This window comes from Geospiza fortis, unplaced genomic scaffold (genome assembly GCF_000277835.1).
Source record: "Geospiza fortis unplaced genomic scaffold, GeoFor_1.0 scaffold13, whole genome shotgun sequence".
Classification (NCBI taxonomy): Eukaryota; Metazoa; Chordata; class Aves; order Passeriformes; family Thraupidae; genus Geospiza; species Geospiza fortis.
In genome coordinates, this window is record NW_005054384.1 from 1,103,839 (window position 1) to 1,123,745 (window position 19,907).

At 41.2% G+C, this 19,907-nt stretch overlaps 1 protein-coding gene across 4 annotated transcripts in view; it reads left to right on the forward strand.

Annotated features, from left to right (window-relative positions):
* Positions 1–19,907, forward strand: part of CALD1 (caldesmon 1) — a 171,272-nt gene that overhangs the window by 68,021 nt on the left and 83,344 nt on the right. For 3 of the 4 annotated variants that reach the window (XM_031060512.1, XM_031060513.1, XM_031060515.1), the window contains one exon: positions 456–549. The gene's annotated coding sequence lies outside the window, so the exon portion shown is untranslated. Of the gene's footprint in view, positions 1–455; positions 550–19,339; positions 19,570–19,907 lie in introns of those variants that run through there. The other variant, XM_031060514.1, reaches the window with a different exon arrangement.

Here is a 19,907-nt window from a genome sequence, read left to right on the forward strand (position 1 = left end):
TTTTGCATCATCTACAGACTGTCATCTTGTTGTTTATCTGCCTTTGCAGAGTACTTTTTTGAACATTTTTTATTCTGCAGAAAATATCCTATATCCTTAGGGGGGTGGGCTGGAAACCTGTCTGTGCTGTGAAAATTCACTGCTGGTCAGACAAGATGTTTCATCTTATTCTAACAACAAGAATCTGTATAAGCTTCATTTCTTAAAGATGTTTTAGTGACTGATTTGGTTAAGAGATATTGGGAAATCAGAATCTCCTTTGTCAAATTGTAATTTCTAGAGCTTTTGACAGTGGGTTTTCTTGGTGTCTTAAAACTTTTAAAGTTTTATTTCATACCTAAAAAAGCCCTGGCTTTCTAGGAGTGTCATTAAAGACTTTACCAAAGAAAAATGAAGAATGCAGAGTAATTATGCCTTTGCTAAATAAGGTCCTTTTTTTTTCTGTTTTTGTATAGAGTTCACCTCATTTTTCTGGAGTCGTCATTTTGATTCATCAAGCAGCTGGTTTGTTACTGAAAAGCTCAGAATATTTCCTCTGATTGCCTTCCTGTGAGTATGATCAAAGAAGTTATCTCAGACTTCCTTTCCTGTGGTATTCAGAAGCTGGGGGGTTTGTTTGAGGCTTTTTTTTTTCTTGTGTTTTTTCTTATTTCTTTGGAGGCTGATCCAAATTCCTGTGAAAATCAGTGGAGAATCCTGCAGCAGACCCCTGGCTCCTGTCCCTCTGGTGTCACTGACACCAGTGACTACTTTATTCAGAATTGATAGTAGATTTTAAAGCATTTCATGTGGAATTTTACCTTCAACTCAAAAATCATTGTGTTTTACAGTAATCATTTTGTTGGTGTATAGCCATTCTTTTAAAAGCCCTGTTTTCTCCACTGGATTTTAGCAGTTTTTTCTTGCAGTGGGAGTCTTAAATCATATTTATTTGTGTTATGATCATATGCTGGAGTGCTGCTATCCTGTTGTGTCTTCTTTTTGGAGCAAGCAGCCTCTGAGAAGTATGTGAGAGACCAAGTAACTGTGTTTACTGACCATTTACAACATGGAACACTTAGTCATTTTTTTTTTTACAAACATTGTTCTTTCACTGCCAGAACAAGTGGGGGCTCACAAACCATTTAGAGGAAGTGTTTATAACGTGTGTAAACTTTAGCCCCTCAATATACGGAAATTCCAGGCTGGAGACAAACTGTGGACTGGCCCTAAAGTTTAAGGCAGTGTCTGTGACAGCAGAATGATGGGTCAGAAATATTGCCTCAGCATTGAGTCAGCTCCCTTAAATACCATCATCTTCAGTCAGTTCAGGGTCTAAGGAGCTGCTGGTCACTGGTGGGGGACCACTTTCTGTGCCTGGGCCTCCTCTGCCCCTCTTTTTTTGGCAAGAGCAGTGAGGAGGAGGAGGCGGCACACACAGCAGAAGGCAGGACACTGCTTGCATTGCCTTTCATCTCCAGCAGCCTTCCCTCCCCATCAGGATCGCTGGGTCCGGGCCCATTTCAGCTGGTTTTGTCATCATCCTTGGGGAAGCAAATTTAACTTTGTCTGCACTTCTGGGAAGGTTTGTGCAAGTGCTAATCGTTGCAGGCTGTTCTCTGCCCTGGGTGTTGTTTTGCAGTTCTGTGTTACTTTCGAGCCTTCGGTGGGGGGAGTGTTTAAAACTGAAGCCAGATGCAATCTGGTATTTCCAGTTGTAGGAAATGCTGATGTTTCAAAATTAGGATTTCTTTTCGATTCAGAACCAGCCAAACTGTTGTGGAATTTCCCATGGAACACTTCTTCCCATGAGATGTCTAGCTTAAAGTTCCCACATGCTTCCACAAGTAGTGTGTTTATGAGGTATTTAAATTCCTTAAAAATATGAATCCAGGCAAAGGAGGCCATACTGTCCAAAAGCAAGTGGGGTCATAAACGTGAGTCCTCTTTGCCTGTGCTAAGGATTGGATGCCCAAAGAGAGCAGTGACTGCCCTCCAGAGTGCTTCTGATACCTCAGCAGTTGGAGTTGTATCTGTAGACAGGTGTTGAAAGAAGGCACTTCAACCCCTCAAAACTGAGGCTGAGCTGGGGCTGGTTCCTTATTTTGGTTCAGAAATTGCATCTGAAAATCCATCCTCTAGGGGCTCAATCATCTTCTCCAAGTGTAGGATGCACGGTAAATGTCACCTCTCTCATCCTGAAGTCCCCCTGGTGATTGGCCAGCGCTTGTCAAAGTGACAAAAGAATTCTGTCACAAAGGCAGAATCTGATCATATTTTCCATACTTAACATCCACTTTCACATGGCAAAGCTGAACAGGGGGATGGGTTTTAGGGCATGTGAATAACAATACCATGGAATAGGCCATTAGTTGCCTTTAAAAAAATCATTAAAGCACATGTTGTGGACCAATACACTCATTTGGAAAGGAAAAAAACAGCATTATCTCTGTACTGGAAACGAGACACATCTCTATCTGAATATAAAGGGCAGTAACAGTTAGTGTTATCATGACAGTCCTGTAAAGTCTTCTGTTAGTTTTTGAATACAGTCAAACCTGGCTTTGGAAGGCAATGTGACATGCTTATATGAATTACTTTCAAGAATAAGTGCTACCCTCAAAGGTTAAGGTTCAGAGTCACTGGGTAGGGAGGATTGGTTTTTATTTTCCCTTGGAAATGTTTGTTTTGTTGAAAGATGTTTGCCATTAGGAAACATTGTGTAAGAATGGGTTTGGTCAGCTTTTCTCCTAAATAATAATTTAGGCGAAAAGCATTTTTGTAGAGTCTCTGCAGATATTTCCTATGGCTTTGTGAGGTAAAGTTAGATGGACAGAGGGTCTTCCTTCTCTCATCCATCCTCTCTGCTACTCAGAAAAGGAGGGGCAGAACTCAATCTTGCCCAAGTTTCCCTGTAACTACAGCTGGGGCATTTTTTGGGCAAAACTCTTTTGTGAGAGATGAGAGCCTGGTGGGTTTTGTGTGGCTGAGGAGGTGTTACAACTGTTTGGAGTGGCTGTAAACAAAGCCAGAGCATCATTTAGATATAGAAAGTTATTCTTCATTTAAGGGTGAACCCAAACAAGTAAACCTGTTGTGACTCATCCCAAGTTTTGGATGAAGAACATTTTTTATTTTCCAGAAATTACAGCACCTAGGAATTGTAAAATGGAAATGCTGGGTAGCTGAAGAGAAATCTGCTTCTGACAAATCATGCCTTGTCAGACAGAGGTTTAAGAACATTTGAAAAAAAATTATTAAAAAATTCTAAACAAGCAGAAAGATCCTATGTAAGGGCAGAATCACTGCTGTGCTCAGGGTGAAGGGAGTGGAGTTGATTATTTGCATCTTCTCAGTAGGTAGGGAGCAGATCCAGCTCACTGGAGAGGAGGTGGCTGGAATGTGCTGCACTTTGGCTCTGCACACTGGCAGGGAGTCCATCAGGGAGCAGAGACAAGCAGAAGCTGTGTCTTTGTCCTCTGTGCAACTTCCCGGGGCCATTGTTGGCTTGGTGTGTGTAACTTCACAGAGCACACCAATCTCCCTCTGATAAATGGGGCCAGTTGTTCAGAACCCTGATAATGATTACACTGTGCAGCATTACACAGATTTTCCTTGCCTACACTTTGGCGATGCTTTCAGATCATGCTATGCCTTGGCCCAGTGTTTCTGTATAATGTGGAAGTGAGAAATGGCTGAAATTTGAAAAGAGTATCTCGTCTCCAGCTCGTGTTGTGTACTCAGGTGTTGTGCTGGGGTAGCCTCAGCAGCACACCATCATTGTTAGATGTTGGTATGAACTGAGCTTGAACTCCCAGACTCTGGAAGTTGCCCATGCCTATTTTCCAACAAGAGATTGATTTTTTAAATTTTTTTTTTTTATTTTTTTGCAACTTTTTCTCACGTGAGCTCTGTAGGTTTGGAGCTGTTGAGTCTTTGGCCTGACGCTCACTTTCACTTGAGTCCCTTTACACAGTTAAGGCACTCTGAAACAGGGGTCTTAAAATGAAAGTAGATGACATTTAATAGCTTAAATGAGAAACAGGTCCCCTAAAAAAATAAGTGAAATTGGTCTTCCCTAAATTGTTGAGTGCTGACCTTGAAAAAACCCTTACAGTCTCTGTAAGCAGACTGGAATCTGGAGAACAGATACCCCAAACTTCAAGAGATTACCTGAGGCAGGGTTTTTTCCTGCTCTTCTTTTTAGGATAAAATTCTTTTCTATTACACTTGGTACCCACGTGTCTGTCTTAAAGCACTATTGATTTGTCACTGAACTTCAGAATTGCTAGTATAGTATTTGTTATCTTCTTTAGGATTTTTTAATTTGCTAGTTTTAATGATTTATATTTAACATGTATTTTGGTTATGTGAGCTTGTTAAAGACTCTGTATTTTGAATATTGGGAGGGCTTTTTTTATGTGGGAGGCAATGTTTAAATATGTTTTGAGAAGGGGGGAGGCAAGAAAAGCTGTCATCCATCAAGTGGCATTAAGTCCAACTTTGAAAGTTTGATACAAACTAAATCTGACTGTTAGTGCAGATATGATACAAATTAGCTGTGACTTTATGATACCAGCTGTTCCTCTGGCAGGGTAAAAGGGCACATAACTAGAATAGCATCTTTTGTTGAAAGCAGCATTTCCCTTTGTTAAATGTGGGAGCCTCAGGCAAAAAAATTGTAGTCTCTAGTTATGTGACATGTGCAGCCTGCAACATGTTCATGGAGCTCAGGAGGCTTTTTACTGATGTTTTTCAAAGTCTGGGTTATCTTAAGTGTTCTATTTTTGCAAGTTTCATCACTGAGACACAAATCTTTGTCATGTTTTTCCCTTGTGTTAAAAGTGAGGATAATCTAAGTGCGGCTCTCCTTACACGTACAAAGCAAATACTGAATGACAAAACACGAGCAAAGTCTACAGATCTCAATGTAAAATTTAATTGATTTAGTAATTTTTGTTAATTGTTCTCTCAATTTTTTTTCTTACCAGAATTTTCAGGGCATTTTATTCGATAAAAAGTCTGCATAGTCTCTAAAAAAAATAACAATGAGCACTGACTGAGATGTCACTGCACATCTGTGTCCCTGCTGTATCTCTGACCTTAACACCACACTGACTCTGGCTAACTCAGGCCACAGAAAATTGGCTGTAGCATGTAAATAAACCAAAACAATGGAATTTATGAAGAAATCAAATTAATCTTACTTCTGCCCCCGGACAAAGAGCCAGCAATTTTTCAAAATTTATTACTACAGGTACCAGACATGCTCCATTTGAATCAGTCAGGGAAGAGCAATATTAACAATGGAGTTATGTTATTAGTACACAAATACTTAACCAGGAGTACTAAAGGGAGCAACACTGGGGCTAGAACTGCCCAGAGAAGCAAAATTTAGGTTGAGTATGTTTCACACTTTCTTAGCCACTGTGAGAGATGGTAGAGCAAACAAATCCACCTCCTACTGAAGATGGAGAAAATAAAAAATACGTATAAGTAGAATTGTAGCAAGCATGTGAGTGAAAAGGCAGAGTTAAGGTTATTGAAAAATATTCACTTCTACTTGTAAACTTCTTGAAATAAATTTTAAAGATAAATACATTTCAAAAGAAAAGTTGAGGGTGTAATAGCTGTTGAGTTTTCATGCATTGCTGGTGATAATATGAAGCATAAAACTGAAAATTCCAAGCACTACTAAATATGACCCAGCCATTTCTATTGCAAACATCCAGTTTTACTGTCTAACATCTGTTTCTGAAATTATGTCAAGTATTTATTTAAAATGTCTTACCATGATAGTCTAAGTGACAAGAGAACATCTTGTTTTCATGAATGTGTAGAGGGGTATGTCAACAAACAAAGGTCCATACATGACATTTGAAGAACAAAACCCAACCACAAGGAGTTCCACATTCTGTCTTGATTTTTTTGTTGATGTAAGAGTCCCCTTAGCCAGCTTTCTCCTTATGGTTATATCCTTGCAAACCTGGAGTATCTCCAAGGAGAGCTTAATGTATCCCCTCCATCCATGCAAGGAGGCTGAGAATTGGAGCACAGGGCTGGCTATAGAAGCAGCCAAAGTGAAAATGTATGTGAGATGCTAGAGAAACGTGTTAATCACAAATGGGAAGAAACAACCCAGAGGAAAAATGACATGGAGAACTGAAACAGGCAGCATTTTAGCAAGAAAACTGTGCGCTATCAAATGTGTGATAGCTGCAGAAGCCATCATCACAGTTGAGTTTTAGGGCCATGATGTAAGATGTGAGAAGGGATGTTAGCCCCCAAATCCTAGAATTTAATATTTTTATTATCTGAAAATGCATGCCTTTTAATGAAAACAACTTTCCCCCCTCATTTTGAGTTCTAAACTATTGAGTTGTATTGTTCTGAGCTTCAAGTTGCCATATTGTTCTCCAAGATGCTGACATTCAGTGGTGAAATAATAAATAATATTGGCTCTTTTGGGTGTTTGGGAGAGGGAAGTTTGTACTCAGATGTGCCAGCTGCCTCCCATCCTCTGGGGCAAGCAATTTGTGCAGTGATTGGGTTGCAGGGAAGTATTTGGGTGTCATTTCAACAGCACAAGGAGACCTGGGGCTTCTGGAGAAGCCTCTTTATCCACATGTCAAGTTATTCCTAAAGTTGGGTTACTCTGAGATTTATGGTTGATGATAAGGAAAATTCCTTTATTTAAAGTTCCCACTGTTTTGAAGATGCTGATTATTCAAGATGACTCAAGTGTGGGTGTTTCATTTTGTTACCCCTCTGGCTGGTGCACTGCTACCCTCATGGTCATTTGTGTCTCAACTGGATTAACTTGTGAGGGTCAGCAAATCTTTATTTGTTATGGTTATTTAGAATCTGAGTTTTCCCTTTGGAGGGAGCAAAACCTCTATTCTGTAGCAGTAAAATGGGTCAAATTTGACCTTGAAAGTGAGTCAACATTTAAGGATTTGCTACTGCCAGTCAGTGACATGCTGAACATTAGGTTCATTCTTACATATCTGTATTGATCTTAAAGGTTCTTTTCTTTCCACCCCTTTTCCCCTTTCTTTCCATCTCTTGATTTCAATTTACTTTCATCTTTTAATTTCTTCCACCCAGCCCAAAGCAAAAATCTATAAGCAATGGTCTTCTTCAAAGCATGGAAGCTGGCTCCAAAACCAACCTTGCTTCAGTTTTAAAACCTTGCTTGAGGGAGCCAGAATCCCTTTACTTAAATGATTTCATTTTCAAGCAGTATGAATCATGCAGCAACTGCCCAAACTCTGGCTAGAATATATTGTACATGTGTTTGTTCTTTAGGCAGTAAGGAGAGAATACAGAACTGGAGGTCATTTGAGTTACAACTGCTTTGGGGGATTTTTTTTTTTCTGTAAAACATTCCTTCTAACAAATGCAGTTTAAATGGGTTTGTTTATACGGCGTGGAATTGGAAAGGCCCAAACTAACCAGGCTTTACACAATGTGGCCTTCTTCCAAATTAATCTAAAATATTTTAATCCCTCTGGAGTTTCTTTATCCTCTGCATCTGGGCTATAGTGGAGACACATTTTTAACATTTCTTTGAGGAAAATTACCTTTTTCCCCTCCAACTGTACTCAGCAAGGTCAATGGAGCACTGTTATACGCTATTTAAACATCTGAGATTCATCATATATCTGCACAACAGAAAGAATCATCATAAAAGGTCTAATGAATCCCGACTGCTAGCCAAGTGAGGAAGTCCCCTTACGGATACTGGGGATTAGAAACAAAGAATACATGCAAAACACAGGTTTTTACACTTCAGCTTTTGCAATTAATAACTAAACTACCCCTCCAGAAGGGAGCGGGGATGTTTGTGACCCCCAGAACAATTCTGGCAAATCACACCCTGCTGGAGCCAAATGCTGAAATCATTGCAGGGGCCAGGATGTTCTCTGGGTCTGGCTGGGAGCAAAGGGGTTCACTCTCCTTGTGGGACCAGCCTGGAGGGGCTGCCTGCCCTGGGGAAGGAGATGCTCCAAGCCATGGGCAAGTTCCAGTGCTGGCTATCCTAGCCTCTCCTTGTGTGCCTATTCTTGGTTTTAAGCCCTTCTTGCTTTTCTTGTTCAGTAGCAGGCTTATGGGACTGAGCACCTTTTTACTACCTGGGAATTGAAATACTGAGAGAGGCCTGAAAATTTAAATTTTTGTAAAATTATTTATCAGGCATTTCATAAGCCACTGCTGCTCCTTCAGTTGCCTGTAGTTCCAGTCAGCCTGAAATGGCCGCAGGGAGCAGATGCAGCTGGGATCTTTTGGGATGATTTGTCTGGAAGTCTGAAATATGGACATTTTTATCTGAAATAATGCTATTTAGCTTTTTTTTTCCCTTTGTATATGACACCTGGGCTGGTTTAATATCTGTGTTCTAGACTCATTGATCCTCTGAATCCTGCTGGATCAGGAAGCTCAGATTGTCGTAGTTGAGATGGTCACAATACAAAGCAACACTCCATTTTCAGAAGGCTTCAAATCCTGTTTTTATTATAGAATGCATGGTTTTTATACATTCTTACAAAACTCAGGAGTTTACACTTTTGGTCATTGGTCAGGAAAGACAAAGTGCTCATTGGAATAGACAGTCATAGGTTTCTCTGATTCATCCTTCTTTCTTGGTTTCTACGTCAATGACCTTGGTAGGAAATTCTTTCAGGGGCAAACATGGATCCTCTTATCAAACTTCCCTCTGGCTCACAGAAGTGGCTGTAAAACCTCTTCCACATCAGATAACTTTAAGACTGAACTTCTGAGGGAAAAATGAAATGCTGAAGACCTCTGTCCTATGAAGGGTTTTAACAGAGCTGGTTTTTGATCCTTATCACTGAGTTCTGCAGGAACTGCAGAGAAATGAGCTTCTCTGCCAACCCAAGGACAGGCTGGTGGCTTTACCCTTAGTCCTGGTTGACTCTTCCTTTCTGAGCTATGATGTGTAGGGAGCAGCACTGTTCTCCTGCCCGGGGGGCTGAAGGATGTGGGATGGCACAATGGGACATCACCCCATATGTCCCTGCTTTCAAATGAAGAACCATACCTACCCAAACACATTTTCCTCATAGTCAGAGGTATTCTGGGACCACTGCAAGCCATACAGTAATGGAATAAATTCCAAGTGCAGCAGGAGACCACATTGGAGGGAAAACTCATTATGTGCCAAGGGCATTTCTTTGACTTTTTCTACCGGTACTGGAAAATATCCCCTAAATAATACATCTGGATGTGGAGGAGAAGAGAGCGAAAAGATGAAAAACAATCCTTTAAATTCAGTAGGAGCCTATTTAATGGCTTGTTTAATCTGCCAGCTGGCACAGCATTGACTTCTTGCTGCACATACTTTAAGAAGACCTATGTAGTTCTTGGAAGTGAGTTTATATTAAGTTGTAGAAACTTAAATATGGATAAATTGGCAAGGCTGCTTTTTGGTGCTTAATAGAAATCAAGAAACTGCTTAGTCATCTCCAAAGATATTTCTGTCTCCTTTTCAATATAAATACCAAAACAATATGGACTTAAAGCAGTAGCAAAGATGGTAAAAATTCAGATTTGTTCCCTGGGTGTGCTCTCTTTGAGGTATGTGCACATTGTTCAGGCTTTGAAATCACATGTATTCCCTATACAACACCTTGCTTTGGGCAGTGTTTTTATAATGTTGTTTGTGACACCATTTTCTTTGAAGTAACATTATGGGTTTGCACATTATGAATTTGTGTCTTGTGCAGCACTCTCTGGCTAAGAAAACTGGTGCTATCTTTATGTGGATTTTATTAGGGGTGTCTTGCAGATGGTATCACCTAATAGGTTCATTTATTTTATGCGACTTTAAGTGTTGATGCATTTGGATTTTAATTGGCCTTGTGTGAAGGTAGATGGGTGCAACTGAGAGCAAACTTTGTGCGCAGTGCGATGTAAATAATTACACTTACACTTCCTGAAAAGTCAGGTAATCCCAAGATGCATGTCTTCTGTTTTCAATTACTTTCAGTAGTGGAAAAGCAAGGGAGAAAGGATTTAACTAGAGAGCAACCTGTCTTTTATGTTTAAGGGACTCCTTTAACAGGATCTGAAGTGACGCTTGTCAGTATTTACAAGTTGTAAAGGTTTTATTAGATTCAGGTAAGCATTGAAAAATCTGGCGGTTTGTTTATGATTTTCAGATATGGATTTTATTTTCTTTGTTCTCCTTAAGGGTGCAAGCTATTTTCTGGTTAGTGTGTTTTGGTTTTTTTTTTTTTTTTTAATCTGGAGTATGCATTGTAAGTTTGCAAGTGTTATCATCTGGGACTTTGGCTTGATTCTTCTCTGCACACATCCAACTGCACCCTGTGGCTGTGAAAAAGGGGCTTCATGTGCCTTTGGTGCCCAGAACTTACACTGCGAGCAGTCATGTGTGCTCTGTGTCTCAGTCTGAGCTGGGTGGAATTACATGGCAGCAGGGGAGGCTGGAGGAGAGCCCATAGGGGTTTAGGAAGCTTGTGGAAGAGGATTTAGGAAATGGTAGTAGGTAACATTTAGTACAGAAATTATATTTCCCCCCCCTCCACCTATTTATTTGATGGATTTTTTTCTTTTTTTTTTTTTTTTTCCTGTGGACCACACAGATATCTGAGGCGCTGTTCCTAAATAAATGAAACATTTTGAAAATTTATTGGCTTTATGCAGTGCTCAAGCCTAACTTTCTTTTGTCACTTTAATACAAAGCATTTATGTGTGTCTGTGTGGGCACAGGACACTGTCAGGTCTCACCTGTCTTATTTGACTCTGAGCCAGGCCAAATCCTCACTGTTTTTGGGTCTTCTGGTTTGGTGACATTGTTTGTTTCCTTGTTTTCAGCTAAACTCAGCCTATAGTGGGGGTTTATAATGTAGACTTTGAGGGACATACATCTATTTTGTATATATACCCTGTTTGCATGGTCATGTTGAAAGGCTTTGTGTTTTGGCTGCCCTGCTTTACCTCTTTAAAGCCAGGACTGACCTCCTGCTTCAGCTTTCAGCCAAAATGACATGGAACTGCTGATCATTAGAGATAAATTAATGGACCTACTTGGCAGGAAACAATCTGGGTTTCATTTTTAAAGATGACCAGAAGTGTGAGCTGGAAAAGCCCAGCAGAAATTTCTGCAGCTGGATCCATGCCAGGTGGAATTCTAGAGATTTCCATGATGTTCTGCCATGGAATAACTGGCCTTTCAGCTGCAATGTGTCTGTCATGGTGACATGTGTTGTTTTGGTCTAAGTGTAAAGATATTGGGCGGGAAGATGCGTTGAAGTTTAAAAGCAACTGGCAGCACCTTGAAAATTTATGATTCATTTCTTCCAAGGAACTGGTTGGATTCAAAATACTCAGTGTCTCTTAGGGGAAAGCTAGTTAAGCATCAGCAAACCAAAGAACTTTGCTTGTGTTGTGGTTTTTTGGTCATATTTCTATTTTCTTTAGAAATGCAGGGCTGATGTCTAAAACCTAGTATTGTTGCTTGGTGTTGGCTCAATAGAGCAAGCAACAGAGACTCCCTCAACTCTCATTAGAGTTGATCCTAGAGCTGGATCCTGGAGCTGCATGTTCTAGCACAAAAAGGGTTGAAAACACAAAACTGAAGCCACAGTAAGCTGGCTGCATTGTACCTTCATATTATTTTCTATTACTGTTTTATGACTGACTATGTAGCTTAATGTATCATGATTTTCTGTTTTGAAACACGTTCCAGAAAACATGTGGAGTCTGAAGCCTGGCTGAGTGAATATTGCTGTTGGAACCTCACCTTAAGATTTGTTCAAACATTTCGTTATTTTTAATGGCATTGCCTTAGCCTTTTAATTCAAGACCTGAAAGATACAGAGAAAGTGTGTAAATAGAATGCTAAGACATTTGTAAAACCTGTTTGGAAACAAATACATTCGGGAAATGAATTGGTGAAGCTTCTCCACAGTTGTGCAGCTGCTTCTGCCTGTGTGATACTCTTTTCCATTCTCTGTGGTTTTGGTTTTTTTTCCTAGTAGAAATCAGTGGGAAATTGGCATTGTCATTTAACAGGGCAAGAACTGCACTAATCTTGTGATTATTTATCAAAATGAAGATCTTTGCTGGTAGAAGCAGATAAAAGGCAAGAGTAACTATTGGATGATAGCCCATGAGCTTGCTTCCAAGTGTTTGATTGCAGGAAGAAGTGAACACAAGTCAGAGCTCATTTGGGGATGAAGCACTTTTACAAATGGCTTTGTGGACTACAAAATCCCTTCTGTTTCTTTGTGTTTTGCCTTATCATCATTACCTGCGTTATTCTGACTTATGGTTAAACATTGGTAAAGGGCAATGAAGCTTTTACTGCACTTTGTATCTGCAGCAAAGGCTGAGTGTTCCCTCAGTGGTAATGGTACATGTAAAAATAACTCATTTCCCACAAGTAAGGGTTGCGAGAGTAAAAGCAATTCTGCCTTTGCATGTGTGTGCATAAAGGTACAAGAGCATGAAGCAGCCTATATTGGCAAAATCTGAGACTACACGAGCTTCTGGCATGCAGAGTATGCCCATGGAGCTTCCATTGTGCATATTAGAGGAATCTGGCCTGTGAGGGTGGAATCCAGTCCTGATTGAAGTCTCTGGGCAATGTGCCAAGAATTCCAACAGGACCAAGATTTCAACTCTAGCTTGTGTATGAATAATATTTCAGTACCTTCTGATCTTTGGGGACCACATATTTGAAATAATTCAGAGGACACTTGGAGGGGAGAGTCAAGGGTCGATCCTCCTGCCATGAGAACCAGTGGCTATGCCAGCAGCTTCCAGCTATGTCCTGTTCCTTCCTTCTTCTGCTAATGGGAAATGATAGACAAATGTCACAGAGATCAGGGGTGGGACCAGTACATGCAAATCCAAATGTCAAGAGAAAGCTCTGCCTGGCCCTTAAGTCAATGTGCAGTAGATGAGAGGAAGGAAGGAGGAAGAGGAGTGGAAAAGGCAGTCAGCCTGCCAAAGGGAGTAAAGATAAATGGGGACTTTCCACTGCAACTGGCTGGCTCTGAGAGCTCCTGCTGCGGCAGCAGCACCAATGTTTGCTGATACCTGTTTAAGCTGTAATTGGAAGATTAACCCCCGATATGCAAATGGACAAAATTTATAAAAACATGAAAACCTGTGACCCATTGTTCATTTTTGGGTGTAGCCCCTGGGTGGGCTTTGTCTGCCCTAAGAGTACCTAAAGGCCCTTCAATAAATTTATTTTTTTATTATTTATTTATTTATTTATTTATTTATGTATTTATGAAGGGCTTTTTATTCCCTTAACTTTGTCTGGCCTCTGGTTTTAGGTAGTCCTGAAAAGGCATCAACCCAAGGAGTGAACTCTGGCAGGAACAAAATTCTATAAAAAGCTCCCTGTCAACATTTTCATGTGGTTCTGTAGCAGCAGGAGCTGTCACAGGGCCTGGCACCTTCAAGAACATTTGTGACATACACTTTGGCAGCCTGTGCTGCAGGCAGGGCTGGTGAAACCTGTTCAGTACCTACTGCAATTGAGGGTTTGGACCATGGCCTGGTCCTTTGGGCCACCAGTAGCTTGCAAAGCACCAGCTGGGAATCTGTTCTGTATAATCACTGCAGATTTTTGGTCAGGTTGCCACAGAGGTGTTCATTAATCTATTCATCAGGTTTGCAGATGCCCCACCAATGTACATGAGCTTCTTTCACTGCCATGGAAGATGAGATGGAAAATGTAATTCATACCAAAAGCAGAGGTTGTAACAGATGGGGGGTTTGATTTCCATGTTGAAATTCTTTGTAATTGACTGCCTTCTTCTCATAAAGTCAGTTTGGAAATAGCTGTAAGTGAAAAGTTTGAAGAACTGAAACAGGGACCTTGAGAAAACACCAAAGTTTGATTTTCTTATGCCAAGGTTGGTTTGCCATTGATGAATTGCCCTTGGAAGTCCTAAGAAGCGTGGTCAGATGAAACAAGGAACAGCTACATAGGAATCAAACTGTGTTCATGTGACCTAGTGTATTTATTTTGCCTCAAATCCCAAATGAGCTATTCTGTTTGGGAAGGAATAAAGCTGCTTGATATAGGTTTGTGGGTACGTGTGTATATATGTATATGTACAAGAGTTTATTTTCTGCAGTCAACATGAATGCTTGGCCAAATTTACAGAAACAATTGCAGATGTGGTTTTGCATGAAAGGAACATTGAAAATGAATTTATGGAGCCTTACTGTTGGTAATATATGATTCCAGTGATATCTAACATCTTGGATTAAAGAAGGAGCATGCATGAGGTGTGACAAAGGAGAAATCAATCCTTTGAACTCCACCTTTTGATTTAAATGAAGTCATGCCTGTTTCTAAAAGACCTGAGTGGCACTGAATGCTTCTAAAGCAGAATTAATAGGGGAGCAGTGAAAATAATTTCCAAATGTTTTCTGACAGATTTTAATAAAAAACACATTTATTTGTTTTGACTGAAGATAGATTAAGGAACTCTAATTCTCCCAGATATTGCAGTAGAATGCTTGTCATACCTGCATTTCACGGGTGCCAGATTAAACAAGTCACATTTAGACAATGAGTGTTGCTTGCTGAGTTGCTTTTAGCTTCAAAAGGGGCAATTGAGAGGTTATGTTTTCACTTCTGAGGTGGAGGAGGTAGAAAGAAAGGGCAATGGTAGTCTTAGGGATACAGCGCATGTCATGGCATTTAGCCAGCTAATGCGAAATACCCTTTGTGCTTCTCACTGACCAGTCCTTTTCTGACCTTTGGAAGGTCCATGCTTTGACACCAGGGCTTTGAGCCTCCTGAAGTGGACAAAAATGGGAAAATGGGACACTTGGATTAATGGAGTGCAAGTCACAAAGCTGAATGCACTCTTGGTTTAAGTCAAAATTTAATAGGAAATTTGATGCTTTTGGTGGTAGTATTAAGAAAAATACGGAGGGCAATGACAGCAACAACTTAGGTCTTCTGTCACCACCTGATCCTGCAGTGAGGACAGGTCAGACGACAATCAAATGTTTAATTGCAAGCACATGGGTGTCATGGCTGGCAAAGCTTTGCATCACTTCCCTAAATGTCTCTCATGCCAAACCATGACAATGGGAAGAAAACTTTGTGTAGCTGTGCTTGGAAGGGTCCTGAAATTTCTACCAGATCCTGCAGAACTGGGATTGTGCAGGATGGGCCTGTGCTGGTATCCCACCTTTATTCACCATCCTGAGAGGCTTGTTGGGCACAGAAAGGGAGGGGACACACCTGAGGCACAGCATGCAGAGGTCTTGAGATAGGATGGGAAATTCAGCAGATTTCTCTTGTTACAAGGAAACTTAGGCCAAATCCTCTTGCTTCCCTTCAGGTGAATGAGGAAATTGGGAAATTTGCTGTTGTACGAAGAGAGAAATAAGATGGAATGTGCTTGTGTGATGCAGTCACCAGGCATGGGCAGCACAGAGCCTTGTAGCTGGTGCCTTGTGAGGGCTGAGCTAGAACAGAGGCTGGATGGAGTTACAGAATAAAGCAGGGATTTATTCAAAGGATCTCCTCCATGGGCAGCCCAAGAGCCCAGCCAGGGCGGCACCCAAGATGAACCAAAATGGTCCCAAAATGCACAGCCGGGCACAGGGTCTCTCCCTTTGATCAGTTCTGCTCCATTTGCATCTTGCAGTTCATTGTCCCATTCCAGCTTTAGGTTATGAAGTCCCATCCTGCTTGTTTTTCTCTCTTCAGCCCACGTTTGTACTTTTGGGCCCGAAATTTGGATTAGCTGGTCCCCAGCTAGAGAAGGAATTGTTTTGTCTCCCTGCTCTGTGCACAGAGTTCACCATCCCCTAATGTGAAGCTCAGACCCACACACTAAAGCAGCACAGAATCTGAAAAATATAAAAGCTAAACCTGAGGCATCAGTGCAGTGCATGGCTGTGTCATGTCAGGGAATTTGCTTTTGTTTGAAGTTTCTTGGCCCAGCCAGGTTGAAGCTGGTGTAGAAGTTCAGCCAAAACATCAGAGCCTGGGAGCTCCTGCAGTGTAATGGAAAGGTGACTGGAAGGTCTTGAAAGACATTTCTTGTTAAAGACCTGAGTAGTAGTTTGCATTTTGCTTGCTGCCAGACTGGCTCATCTCTTTTTAAGACCCCCTGGATGCTGAGTTGTCACTAAAACCAGTGCTGGGAATAGGGTGAGGACAGTGTTAAATCTGAGCCAGAGCAGGAGGCTATTCTGCTCTCCATACTGGATTATACAATTATATGGTTGTGTGTGTATTTCTACTCAGCCAATTTATTGTTTGCTTTCAAAAGGCATATTCCCACCAAGCACTAGTAAAATACTTTGTCACATATTTGCAATTACCATGTGCTTTCTACCTGGATGAAAGCTTGAAGAAAAAAAGACAAAACTTTCAAAGTCTCTCATGGGATGAGACATAAGGGGGAGTGGGATTTGCATGTGTGTGCTTTGTTCTGGGAGGGATTAAATGTGGCTGCCCTTGAAGAAAATACTTTTTAGCAAGACAATGAAAAACTCAACAAATTTTAGCAATAAACCATAGTCAGCTGAAGATCCAAAGGCATTATGTGAGGTGCAGAGTGGGAGGGAGGGACTGGTATTGCTTGTGAAGGATTTTTTGGGGAGAGATGACATTTTCAGGGCACACACTTTGCTGTGATTCTGATTCAGGCAACATGGCAGTGCAGGTAAATTCTTCACAGGTCCTTCTTTTGAACCTGGTGGTGGAAAACCCCCACAAGTTTACTGCAGATTATTTCATTGGTGTAAAATCTGAAAAGATGCTCAGGGTCTTGTTTTGAAGTAGAAACAACAAAATGGAAAGTGGTGGACCTTTTCACACTGTAAGAGTAGCCCATGTTCCAGTAATTTGCACATAGGTATGGATGCCAGGGGAGTAGAACTGCTCAAATAATTTCAGACATCCACATTTATTCAATAAATATATATATATTTATGCTTCTTTAAAATTTATTGGTGTCTAGGTGAATTTGATGAAAAACATACCTGAAAATAATTTGGAAAAAAATAAATTGACATATAAAAATATTTTCCATTTTAATTTGAAGCCCCAAAATTTACATTTAAAATAAAACTAGGGAATTTTTCCTTTTGAGGTTGGAAGAAGGATTGCTTTTGTAACAGTTTTCTTGAAATAGTTTTCCTCTTTTCAGAAAATGAAATTTTTTGGTTTGACACCAACTTATTAAAGATAAGTGTTACAGGAAAATAAATATGCAATCAGAGTAGAAAAATGAAATGTCTTTGCACACTTTGGAAGGTCATGCAGAGAGACATTTTCCCAAGTGGCTTTGAAGGCAGGCCATGGAGGGGAGCTTGGTGGAGTGTTACATTTTGTCCCAGGATGTTTTTACTCATGAATAATTTTAATCTTAAAAAAGAAGCATTAAAATGTGCACACTAAAAAAAAAAGGCTTGTTGAAAACACTTCTAATAATTGATACCTACATCAGTAAGTAAAACAATTTCTGAGTCTTCTGAGAATCTTAGATTTTATACCATGTATAATAATGTGTATTGTATTATATTATATATTTTTGTGGAAATGGGAAGAAATTTTAGTTGTTATTGTCAAGTGGTTCTCAGAGGTGAAAGACATCTTGTCATTTCTGAGGAGACAGTGAACAGCACTGAATAGCTGACTTCTTCAAGTGAACCTTCTGGCTGATGCCTCCTTTTCTTGCACTAATATGGCCTTGCTAGCTAAAGGTCAAACAGTTCACCTGAACTCCATTTCCCAAGTGGCTTCCTGAGTTTTGAAAGAGAGATTTGGATTGAAAGCTTTCTGAATGTCATGCAGTGGCTGTGCCTCAGTCCTTTGAGACACTCCACTGGGATAAACCCTTGACATCCTCCCAAGGCATCCATCCATCTGATCTTCATTGCGTGACAGAAAAGTATCCTGAGGATGGGGAAAATCTGCTGCATCAGGGAACTCCTTATCACTGCTGGGCAATCTCCCCAGTGCTCCTGGGGAGGAAAAGAGGGGAGGAAGAACAGGAATAGTTCTGGTTTGTTGTTATTATCCTCCTCAGACTTCCTCAGCGAGGAAGAGCTCGAGCTTTTGGAGATGAGAGGTGGTGCTGAGGACCATGTAGAGCAGTGGAGGATGGGCTGGGATATTTGGAGAGGGCACGGGGGTAATGCTGGTGCACAAGGCCTTGAGCAGCCCAGAAGGAAAGTCTGTGCCTTGAGAGGTGCCAGAGGGATGTGCCTGGCTGGGTGGGAGCTGATGAAGGTGCACATAAATCAAAGATATCAAAGCACATCTGCTTTGGGGAGGCAAAGCAGGTAAAAGCTTTGGGATTCTTGTTTCTAGCATGTGAGCTGTCATCCAAACAGCCAACTCTTTGTTTAAATCCCTGATGGTGACTGTGCTCCACAGACTAAATGCTGCTGCCTGGTAAAGTCTTAATTCCTGAGGACACTGTCATTGCACAGAAACCCAGAGTGCTGCTTTGAACTTGTTCTGTAGTGTGCCATTCCTCCTTTGATCCTTGTCTCCCAGTCGGGGGGAACCACATCAGCCCTGCAACTCACAGTCCTCCAGTAAAGAAACTGGGGCCAGATTTAGCTGCACATGTGGGCTGAGATGGAAGCACTTCTTGGGAGAAAATGGAAGATTTGCTGTTCTGGGCTCTTCAAGGGGTACCCAGCACTAACAGTAAACACAAGATTGGCAAAAAAATCTGTTTACAGCTTGTTTTTTAGATGCATGGTCTAACTGAATTTATAAAAAGGCAGCAATTGTAATGTCTCTATCAGATTTGCAAAATTAATCTTTCCCTTGAATCTCCACAAAACAGCCCCAGACAAATGCGAGGAAAATCGCATCAGCAACATCAAAAATTTAAATCCCCCAATCTGGGAACAAATCAAGAAGAAAAGTACCCCCAGGGAAAGTAAACTAATAAAATAACCTCCACAGAACCCCTGCCCTCAGCAGTGTTTTAATCCAAATAAAGGGGCAGAAAAAGCCACAAATTCCCTGAAGCCAAGCAAGGCTTTGCTGGTGCCAGTGATTTTATGGGGAGGGCACTTGGCTGTTGCCCCGGCGGGCAGGAACATAAATAAAGCCACGAGACAGATCTCCATCTGCAAACAGAGCCCTTCAAATAATGCCCAAGTGCACCTTGGCTTGGTTTGCCCGCAGCTGCAAGCAGTTCCTGAGCCACCTCTGGAAGTTTTGGGCTTTCCCTGCGGAGTGAGGGGCTGGGAAAAGTGGACTTTGGGGGGTGGGAATGCTCCGAGTGCAGCGCCGGGGCTGGGATTGCAGAGGAAGCTGAGGCCTCCAGCCCTGCACAGGAAGCAATCTTAGAGCAGGCCTTAAATGCCAGATTCCAGGCAGAGTTTAACTAACCACTGACAGCTCTGTAAACAAAGCAGGGACAAAAAGAGAACAGCTTTCCCTTTTCTGGTAGTCATTTTTGGTTTGGGGGCTGCAGGGGAATTCTGTAATAGTCGGCTTGATGGGATATAAACTGAGGCTGGGAAGGCTTTGTATATGAAGAACTGTAAAGGGGAAAATACTTCATGGACTAAATCATAAAGAAGAAGGTAGGGCACGGGCAAAACGCGCGGATTCAGCTACAAAAAAAGGATTGCTGCTCTTCGTTCTTTGAGCAGGATTTGTACATAGTTTGACTTCCCCTGGCTGGTATTTAAAAGCAGTGGCTTATTTTTCTTGTTTCCCTTTCTTTTTCCTTTTCCCCCCTCTTTTCTCTTTTCTTTTTCTTTCTTCTCTCGTTTTTTCTTCGCTTTCTTTTTTTCTGCATTTCTGAAGATGGGGGTGGGAACAGCCGGCCGGGGACTAACTTCTGCAGAACTTTTAATTATCTGTGCAGCTAAAGAAAATAAGAACCCTCTTGTGCAGTGCTTTTATTGCTTGCGGTGAA